This window comes from Elgaria multicarinata, chromosome 4 (genome assembly GCF_023053635.1).
Source record: "Elgaria multicarinata webbii isolate HBS135686 ecotype San Diego chromosome 4, rElgMul1.1.pri, whole genome shotgun sequence".
Lineage (NCBI taxonomy): Eukaryota > Metazoa > Chordata > Lepidosauria > Squamata > Anguidae > Elgaria > Elgaria multicarinata.
In genome coordinates this window covers 71,193,535-71,204,587 of record NC_086174.1, presented here as the reverse complement: position 1 = coordinate 71,204,587, position 11,053 = coordinate 71,193,535, and positions in this window count along the sequence as shown.

Genomic DNA, 11,053 nt, shown 5'->3' with positions numbered 1-11,053 from the left:
TAATTCAAATGCCTCACTTGGATTTGAAGGCTCTTTGTACACTTAGTGATGGGATAACATGTTTATATATTTATTACACATGTAAATTATGTCACTTGCATTGATATATTATTACACATGTAAAATAATGTGTGCTTGTGTGTTTGTGTGTGTATATATATATATATATATATATATATATATATATATCTGCGTGTAATTACATCTGTAAAGTATTTAACCATTTCTCAGTATTCTATAGAAAACTGATTTATTACTCAAGCAGCAGGAAATTACAGATTTCTTTTAAAATTAAAAAAAATGTGCACAGTCATACTATACAAGGTTTTCTATTCCATGCACAATGCTGTCATCTGCCTCTCTATTTTATGATAACAACTAAAGTAATTAGCTTACAAAACCATACTCAGTCAAAAGAATAATAATGAGCTCATCTCTGGCATAAGCAGCAGTAATAAACACATAGATAATTTGTAGTTATATAACATTTTCTACTTGTTGTTGACTGTATTCTGTAATTTAATGGTCAAAAATTACCCAGGAAGCAAAAAGCACTTAGATGAATTTGTGTGCATTGTAAAGAAAATTATACCCATTGCTTCCCTTTTAAAGTTTCTACCAGTGCATTTTCATTGCTTCATTGTGGTTCAATTATGTAAGTAGTACATAAAAAGTAGTATGTAAAAAGTAGTACATTATTCAATTATGTAAGGAGCTCTATTATAAAAAAAATCTGTGAAGAACAAAAGTTACTCCTCATCTTGAACTGAAGCGGTGAAGCACAGCTGAGTAAGTGGGTTCAAGTTACAGGGCTTTGTAAAAAGAGTGATATGAAAAGGTGACCTCAATTCTCTTTTGAAATCACAACTTTGGTAGCCTCAGTGTTTGTCACCGGCAAACTAAATTTAGGGTAATGTTTCATGAAGCGTGGTTTTATTATTAACTCTTTCCCCCCCCCTTGCCATACAAAACAATGCATTACAATAGAACATTCCCACCACCTACTGAGTATCAGGCCAGGATCCAACCCAAAACAATTCCTACCACAACCCTCATCTCTGCAACCACTCCAGTTCACTTCCTTTGAGACATGGCCCAACCCACCCACTGTAAGATTGGGCTCAAATCAGCCTTCAAAGAAAGAACTGAGAAAAGGGAAAAGGGAGAACGAAGAGGAGAGACTTTGAGTTGGCCAAGAGCTTTCACATTAGAGTGCCCAATTTTTTTTTACTCTGATCATACATTATCATATTTATTGGTCCTAATGCCCACCCAATAAAATAACAGTTATTTCTATAGTATTCTCTCATCTAAGCATGCAAGTATGTAATTAAGAATATAAGAAGAGCCCTGCTGGATCAGACCAAGGTTCCATCTAGTCCAGCACCCTGTTTACACAGTGGACAATCAGCTGTTGACCAGGAAACCACAAGCAGGACATACTGCAACAGCACCCTTCCACCCATGTTCCCCAGCAACTGGTATATATAGGCTTACTCCTCTGGTACTGGAGGTTGCACTTAGCCATGAGGACTAGTAACCATTTGTAGCCTTCCCCCGCCCCCAGGAATTAAGCATATACAACACTAAACTTTATCCATCATCATCCAGTATTAAACAATTGATCTAGATCAAGAAAGAAAAGCCCTAGGATGTCTTTTAAAATCCCATAATTTTCTCTCTCAGATTACAAATAGGGACCTGTGCTGCTACTGCAACAGGGTCAAGAAAAAGTTGAAAAGAATTTGAGAAAATATGCTACTAAGGAAAGAAATAGGTTGTTAAAGAGCTGAGGAGCATCCTGAAAAAGGAGCTGCCTGAATGAATCCTGCAATGTGAGACTGGGGCCATGGCTAGACCAGGCCTATATCCCAGGATTATCCCAGGATCATCCCTGTGCATCCAAATGACACACAGGGGTTCCTGGGAGCAGGCAGGGATGACCCCTCCATTTGCCTGGGATAATTCTTAGGTATAGCTAAGGCCTAAAATCGAAAGTTATGGCCAAAGTGTAGGAAGGTCTCATTGAATGCTCTTTGAAAGGGTAAATCCACAGTTTATTTAGCAGATGAGGTGAAGGTGTAGAGCTGTAATATACACAGAGGGACATGCAGTGGACACACACACATGGAAACGCACACACGGGAAGGAGCCATGATACAAACATAATTCCTCTAACACTACATTTGTTAATGGGGAGAAACAAAATGGGAATCAATGCTGCAATAAAGGAACAATTCACAGGAACAATGTGATGCCCATGAGGTCAATGTGAAATTGACATCAAAATTTGGGACATCTGTGCAGGCTCTGGATCAAGAGTCCATAAAAGACTCAGATTTTGACTGTGCACCAACCCAAGCTCAGGAAAGAATGTTGAAAATCAGAAGAATGGCAAATGTGGTGATGATCTGGATTGGTCCCATGAGCCTGCATAAACTATCAGGTCAGGGCAAGCAAAAACTCAGGCAGTTCTGATAGGAAGAGAGCTCCAGAAGAAAAGCCCTGACGTTGCCTCTCAAGGAGTCTGTGGCCTAACCTTTACAAGACAAGACATGTGTGAATCCTCCATACAATCTCAAGCAAGAGCAAACAAAGCAAGAGGAGGCAGCAAGCATGCAGTTGCATGGGTACCATTTGCTGGAAAGGCAGGGTATCATTTCAACACATAATAAGCAAAGAAGATATGTATCAGTTCTGCATACAACTGCTGAGAAAAACGTCTCCCAGATCAGCTGGTCAGGCAAAGTGGTGAGGAGAGGCAATGTTGTGGCACTACAGCATCACTCAGGGTGATGCTGTTGTGCCACAGCACTGCTTCTCCTCAACACTATGTTCCAAACAAGTAGGAATCCCGAGGAATAGAAAGTTGGACATCTCTTGGAGCACCACAGAATAACTTGTATCTGGACCCTGAAATTTAGCCTTTGGGAATTGCTGTGTAAAAGTCTTGTCCAAACAAAAGTGAGATGGTTTATCCCAGTTAAGCCATCCCCTGAAGGAAAAACTATTACAGACCATTACCACTGTCACTGGAAATGCATACCAGTTTCTTACTCTTGGCAGAATCAGGCTCTAAACCTGGAGGAAGAACACAATAGTTTCATTTCTAACATAAAGAGGGGCAATGCCATTTCTTTAGTCCAGAGAAGCAGGAAGCAAATCCATAAAACAGCACCAGTCTTTGGCATGGAGGCTGAACTTGATAACCATGGATGTGCATATATTCCTGTTATCTAAAGGCCCAATTACTTTATTGGTCATTATTTCAAGCATACTAGCCACTAGAAAGGAAACCAATTACAGATGTAAAGATGTTACATTATTATTGGAAGCATCTTACCTGTTACTGGATAATAATGGAATAATAGATTAACTGAAAACAGCTTGTGCAAAGTACAACCAAGTTAATGTCACTGTTCTACCTTAATATAGATTTGGGAGCTTTTAAAAGAAATATCAAAGGACATTATAATACCCAGTGTTCATTAAAAACCTTTTATAAGCCTCTCAGAGATAATGTAATTAGAACAGGTAGGTTCCCGCATTAATCAGCTTTCACAGCCACTCTTGATTACTTCAAACTATTATTTCTTTTATGCCAGGAGTGAATGGATGTCTCTTGAGCCCCACAAATTCTCTCTTGTGGTTAGTCAAAGCAAAAGAACTTGAAATATTCATTTGGCTCAGCAGAGGAATCGGTTTCAGCACATTATTCAGTGCACCTTGTTGAAAGTACTTATGGGAAGGCCATGAGGTAAAGCATACACAAACAGGATGGGGCTGTGCTTTTCTGAGAAGGCATGAATATTCATTGCAAATGCTTTACAATAATTTATGACATCTTGCTTTTTTGGCACTTGATAAAGAAGATAATAAAGAAATAAATAAAAGTAAAGAAGAACCTCAATCGAACATGGTTTTCATTTATGTGCTGTGTACAGTCAGTTGCACAAAGACAGCCAGGGCACAATCCTATGCATGCTTAGACAAAATAAAAAGCCCTGCAGCTCTCAGCATTCCACAGCCAACACTGCACCCTTACTGACCAGGTGCAGCCCTGCCATGGGGCAATATCAGTAGCCACCTCAAGCAGTAGATTTTCTTTGCCACTTACTGTGGCTATGAGGGACTGGCCGTAGCAAGGCTCTTCTGAGCAAGCTCCATTGAAATGAATCAGAAGTACATAACCCCTCATTTGAATGGCGCTTGTGAGGGAACTTTCTGGTGTACTATGGTCCATTTTATTCATGGAACATAATTTCCGCCTCGTGTGTCAAAATGTCTTGGGCTGACCCCACAACTCACTGCGGTAAGATTTAGGCTCCAAGATCTCCAGATGTTCACATTATTGAAGAGTTATTGTTTCATTCATTCACACACACACACACACACACACACAGAGAGAGAGAGAGAGAGAGAGAGAGAGAGAGAGAGAGAGAGAGAGAGAGAGAGAGTTGAGTAGCAGAAGGAAGGGACCTCTGCACATACTCACGCAGACCATAAGAATGACTTTTCAGTGGTGCAGCCACATGTTACTAGATAAGAAATATGATTGTTCCAACCATAGAGGTTGCTAGCAACAAGCACAGGGTTTTCTCCCCTGGAAATTTCACTGGGGAGGGGGTCAGGAAGTCCAGAGAAAATGCAGTATTTAAATTATTCTGGGATTCATTCCACCAATGGATGGCACTGTTTCATTTAACAGAATAGCATTGCCCAGAGGGGAAGTTTTCAATTAAAATCACACGGTCGCCATTGGTCACCGTCTAAAGGAGACTGTATTGAATGCAGAAAAATCAGAGAAAAAGAAAGCCTGGTAAGGATGCAGGTTTTTTCTTTAATACAGAGAAACCCCCAGTCTCATCTTGATCCTACAAGAAGGGGCTTAAGTTTCCTGAGGAACATTATACTTTGCTACCCTCCTCTTCTCCTGGGTGGTGTGTCCCATTGGTGCCTGCAGAGCTATGAGGGTGGCCAGGAAGGTCTGATGTCTCCTGCCACAGGACAGTGATGGCGAGATTCTCCCCATCAGTCCACACACGGTGTGCAGCGTGCCAGGAGGAAGAGGACGCCGTGCCCACCATTTTGTTTTTGGTTTGTTTTTTTTTTTATTGAAGATGGTCTTTTAAAAAAGACTCCCCCTCCCCCTCCCACCCCTGATGGGCACAGAGCTCCTGAAGAGCTCCGTGCCCAATGCCCAGTTCCTGGCGCCTCACATTGACTTGCAAGGAGCCGGGACTAAACTGTATAATGGCTGTTTACGCATTGCCAGTAAAGAGTCCATGACACGCATCACCAAAAAAGAGAACAAAAGAGGACATAAATTTGCATAATGTTTGCATATGCTAATCTATATATGTAGATGGAGATTTATAAATAATTACTTTAATTTAAATAGAAATACAATACATCTGAGCAGAATGGGAAGACTGTAACCAGGTGAGCCGTGTGCCTGCTCAGCCAGCTGTTCTCCAGATGCTAACCGTTGCCGGGCAACTTCAAGACCCCCCTTTGTTCCTTACCTTCTGACCGCTCTTTATCATGAAGCAGGCTTGGGACTAGGCAGAAGTTCAGAGAGAGGACTGCCCTTTGTCAAGTAGGACACATGACCTCCCTAAGCCAGAAAGCAGGAAAGAGAGATATGGAAAAAGGAAATGATGTGTGCACTGAGCCAGTGAACAAAAGGAAGGGCTGGTGGTTCAAGGGGGCAGATGTGGGGCAGACACATGGAAAGAAGGGAAGTCTGGTTGTAGAAAAGGGTCGCTGCCTATTGCCCACTTTGGAATTAAATCAGCAGTCCTTCACATCAGCACTCAAGGCAGGAAGCTGGGCCGGACGGGGCTGTCATTTGTTGAAAGGTAGCCTTCTCCAAACTGGTTCCCTCTCGATGTTTTAGCCTACAATTCCCATCAACCCCAGCCTGCATGACCAAAGATCTGGGATGATGGGAGCTGTAGTCCAAAACAACTCAACTCAAGAGAAGGCTGCTGGTGGGATCCATTAGTGTGCCAAAACCTAAGGTACAGTGGGTCATTGCAGTAGTACTAGTACCAGCATACAAAGATATGGAGAAAAATTAAGAAGCAGGGCCTCAAGTGCATGTTTGGGCTAAGGGTGGGTTCCATCTCTGAAGACTACTGGGAGAGGAGTTGGAACGACTGCAACTCACTTTTGGAATATAATAAATATAATGGAATGGAATAGAATAAATACAATTTCCAACAGGGCCACTGTACTCCCACCCATTCCATTGTACATTCCAACCCCCACCTCACCCACCCACACAAACCAGGGGAAGCACTCATGTCCAGATTGGGACAGGTCATCAGAGCTCCATTATGCTAGGGTGACCCTATGAAAAGGAGGACGGGGCTCTTGTATCTTTTAACAGTTTCATAGAAAAGGGCATTTCAGCAGGTGTCATTTGTATGCATGGGGCATTTGGTGAAATCCCCTCTTCATCACAACAGTTAAAGCTGCAGGAGCCCTGCCCTCTTTTGTATCTGGTCCTCCTTTTCATACGATCACCTTACATTACGCGAGTTCCACTGACCTGCTTCATTTTGGAAATATGGTCGTATCTGGTTCCTATCTGAAGAATTGAACCCCTTTTGTGCAAGTGTTGGGTCCTGCAGGCACTGGGACCGCACTGGATACTGCCCACTGTCCAGAGCAAAATATGTTCAAGAATTAGGGGGTGGGGGAAATTGGGTATTAACAGTGAAATGCTATCGTGTCTACTCAGAAAGAAGCCTTTCTTACCCTCAGGTAAGTGGGTAAAGAATTACAGTCTTACTGGCATGCCAGTGAGCACCATTTGTACCTGCATTGGGTTAGGTACATGCAGCTAGACTGGGAGAAGTGGGTTTTCCCACCCTGACCTCTTCACATCAGCCCCTCCAGCTGCCCCCCCCAAATGTTACACAGGAGGTCGGGGGACCATACTGAATGGGGTGAGCTGCGGTGAGGAGGGAGGGGGAATTCCTGAAAATGGTGTAAAAGCCATCTAAGGAAGGCAGGTCTTGGATCCAGCCCATTTTTTGCATCCCCTGCACATCCCCTAACTCTTTTCTAAACTTGTCCGTGCCCTTACAATGCCTACACCACATTTATTTATTCAGGCTTGAATTCCTAATGCCCCTTGGATAGCTTGGCACAAATTAATCACTGATGCGGCTATTATTTGTACTTTTTGGGAAATTTCTTTATAACAAACTGAAGATCAGTGCCAAACTGTGCTGCAAGCCAGAGGCCAAAAGTGTTTCTCTGCGATCTTTAATATAAATTACAGCTTCAGCAGCAGTGTGCAGGATCAGGTGTAATGAAACACAAACGGAATATTGATGGGGATTCATTACTCCAATATTTTTAGATGCTTGTTGGCTTGGTGAAAGCTACCGCCTTAGGATAAGGAGTAACTAAATTAAACTGCTGAGATTTAGTGAACTTTGCTTGGAAAACAATCCTGGACATTGGGGGTGACAAATAGCACAGAAAATAGAAAGAACACAGATTTAGCGCCTCATCACAGGAGCAAAATAAAGCACACTTGTGGCTAGCCCCTCACAGAAGTTCATGTGTCCTTTTGACTACATCAGCAGCATCAGCCAGGAATAGAGCTGTGCACAAATGGCCTCTCAAATTTCTCCACCCTATTGGGGGTGGGGTGGGGGGAATGACAATTTCACCGCATTTCTCCAGGGGGAGAAATTCTCCAACAATTTCTCACAGGTAGGCATCACGATTGGCAAGGGTTGTAGGATAGCTTCTTTCTTTTTCTTTCCTAAAGGGTTTTTTTTGGGGGGGTGGGGTGTGTTGTACTGCCACTAGAAGTGGCAAAAGAATCAACTGTTGCTTCCATAGACCTAGGATCACCCCAGGACATTGAGGAGTGGGAATGCAGCAACTACAAAGAATAATGGTGAAGAAAATGTGGGGGAAATTCAGAAAAGTGTCCTTTTATTTCAAGGGGGAAGAAAAGAAAAATCTCATGAATTTCCTGAAACTTTTCTTTCCCCATGAAAGGGGCCTCCATTTTTCTGCCTCATTCTCAGGACATTGTACAATTTATCTTGAATGTATGTTGGTGGTGTTTTTGACCTTACCTAATCACTTTGAGTTGGCTCAGGGTTCTGTCTCTATTTTTCTTTCTATTACACATCTCATCATTGCTCTTGTCTCCCAGGCTGCCTTCCCGATCTGAGAAGGCCCTATGGGAGGAATAAATTCATGATGTCTTCCCCTGGGTGGGAAATAGAGGAAGTCAAGGAGGTTACAGGCTGTCAGAGAGATGACTGTACAATGAAAGACAGGATGCTCACACACACTCCTCAGTCATCTCATAAGTAAGGCAAGCATAAGAACCATGAACTGAACCCATGATAATTTCTCCGAAATTTCTTCTCCTTTGAATTTGTTTTCGAAAGCAATTTCCTTTCTATCAAATTGAATGAGAATGGTCAAAATTCTCATGGGAGAAATTTTTGGCACAGAGCTAGCCAGGACTTCTCCCGCGGCTCTCCCCCCTTTATCCTGTTGTAAAATAGATAAAAGAAAAGCTGGAATAAAGCCTAATGGCATGAAATCAGCAGTGTGTAAAGCTGGCGTTGCACTATGAACTTTCCGAGGAAGGACTTTCCCATGTCTGTGATCGAGGGAGAAGAGGGTAAAATGCCTCCCTGCAACAAAGGGAGGCAGATCTGATTCCCACCAAGAGCACCAAGAGATCAAGGTGAGACCAGTGCTCAAGAGCTCCTGGTTTCTCATCTCCTCACTCATTAGCCAACTTCTAATTTCAGTTTATAGCAGGGGTGGGCGACCCCAGGCCTGGGGACCAAATTTGGCCCTACTGGGGCCTCAATCCAGCCCTCTGAGTTTCCCCTGATGGCTGCACTGACTTCCTCTAGCACGAGCCTTTCTCCTTCAACCACAATCATTTGGTGGTTTTCTCACTTTTGTGCAGTTTTCCACAGTTCTAAAAGGTTGAAATGTCTCTCCCAAGACTTAGTTACTTTCAATAAGAGCTTTAAGCTATAATATGATGGCATCACCCCTTTGCCTTTGGCCCCACCCACCACTGGAATGCAGCCCTTGAGAACGTCTCCAAAATGGAGTTCAGCACTTGGGCTGAAAGAGGTTCATCACCCCTGATTTACACTGTCCAGTCACCGCTCTCCATTTGGGCCTGTGGTGTGAATCCAGAGTCAGCTTGATAGGCAGCCACTTAAGCTTGAAGAGTCAGGCTTATGAGACAACTGGGTATTACATGCATAAATGTGTGAAGGGACCAGCTGATGTTCTGACTTTTAAAATTCTTTTTCTTTATGCCCTCTCAGTTTCCCTCTACAAAACCCCATCAGGGCTTTCTCCGCTGTGGCACCCCGGTTGTGGAATGTGTTCCCCAGAGAGGTCCGCCTGGCACCTACACTGTACTCCTTTCATCACCAGCTGAAGACCTTTTTATTCTCTCAGTATTTTAACACTTAATTTTAACTTAAATTTAAATTTTACTGGTTTAACTCTGTATTTTAATCTTATATCAATTTTGCTGCTTGGTTTTATCCTGGTTGTGCTTTTTATACTGTATTTTGTATTTGTGCTTTTAATCTGTGGATTGTTTTATTATGGTTTTAATTTTTGTGAACCGCCCAGAGAGCTTTGGCTATTGGGCGGTATAAAAATGTAATAAATAAATAAATAAATAAATACATGCCACTTTTAACCAGCCACTTTACTGAGGCTTCTGTTTCCAGATTCTTTGTGGAATTAAGATCAGCTCCTTTACACATGTTTTTTCTTGGTGGGAAGTATCTTTCCCTGCCTTTCTGTATGTTCCATTATGCAACCACTAGGTGGCACCATGGTATAGCAGAATTGCACGAATATACCATTCACAAAAATACCAGGCCTTTCTTGTTAGGAAAACAAAATAAAATAAAACAGTATAAGAGTTGCAAAGCATTATGAAGGCCCTAGAGGAGGGTGACATTGTGTAAAGCACAAACTAGGAATCACAAGTGCATGATAAATGCCTCATATAGAAAGGCTCTAAACAGTACAAACATCTCTTTCTCTCTCTCTCTGGGGCAAATGAGACATTATTCTAAATCCATATTTAATAGCTACAATTTTTTTTAAAAAAAAATGTTACTCTACAATAAGTGCAGAGTATGTTACTGACATATCATTATACTTTTGCCTGCACCTGTGTTTATAAAAGTGTACAAAGATTTTTGAGGGGCTCGTATTTCATTTTGCTCCAACTTGCAATTCATTATGTTTGTTTAATTAAACTTGACATTTACAGTACATTGCTATAGAAGATAGCCTAATGGACATAAACAAACTCCTGACTTTGAATTATAGTGAAAATTGTTGTTATTCGTGGAATCTGTGTGTCAAGAGCTTTCCAATGAAGTGCGTTTCATGAGAATCAATGGACGGGAAGCATCCTCTCTCTCTCTCTCTCTCTCTCTCTCTCTCTCTCTCTCTCTCTATATATATATATATATATATATATATGATGTCTGTTTCACCCACACTTCCATCTTTCTGATCCTGGCTTGCCACTGGGAACTGGCCCAGATATCAGAAACCTGCCCCTCCTCTTTGGGGTGGGAGTTCTCAGGAAGCAGCAGCAGCCAGGTTGCCAGATTCGTGGCCGAGCCTCCTCCATCCTTCCTTCTGCCTCCACAAGCTGCCTTCCCATTATAACCCAACAATAACAACAACCACTGCCTCTGCTCTGCGTTTGGCTGCAGAGAGGGCAGGGAGCACATCAAGTCTCCAGCTACCACTGCACCAAACTGCATCCATCCCAGTCAATTCCAGGCCAGCCACAGCACAGAGCAGTGGCAGGTACCAAAACAGCTCAGCCTCCCACAAACTGATACTAGCAGTGGAGACTGGTGGCTCTGGAACCAGTGGGACAGTGAATCCACTCTGGGTTTCAGACAGAACCAGTCAGGATTTTAAAGGAGCTACCCAACCGTGGAGGGCTCCTTTAGGATTCTGACTGGTTTTGATGGAAACCTGGTGCGGATTCACCTCC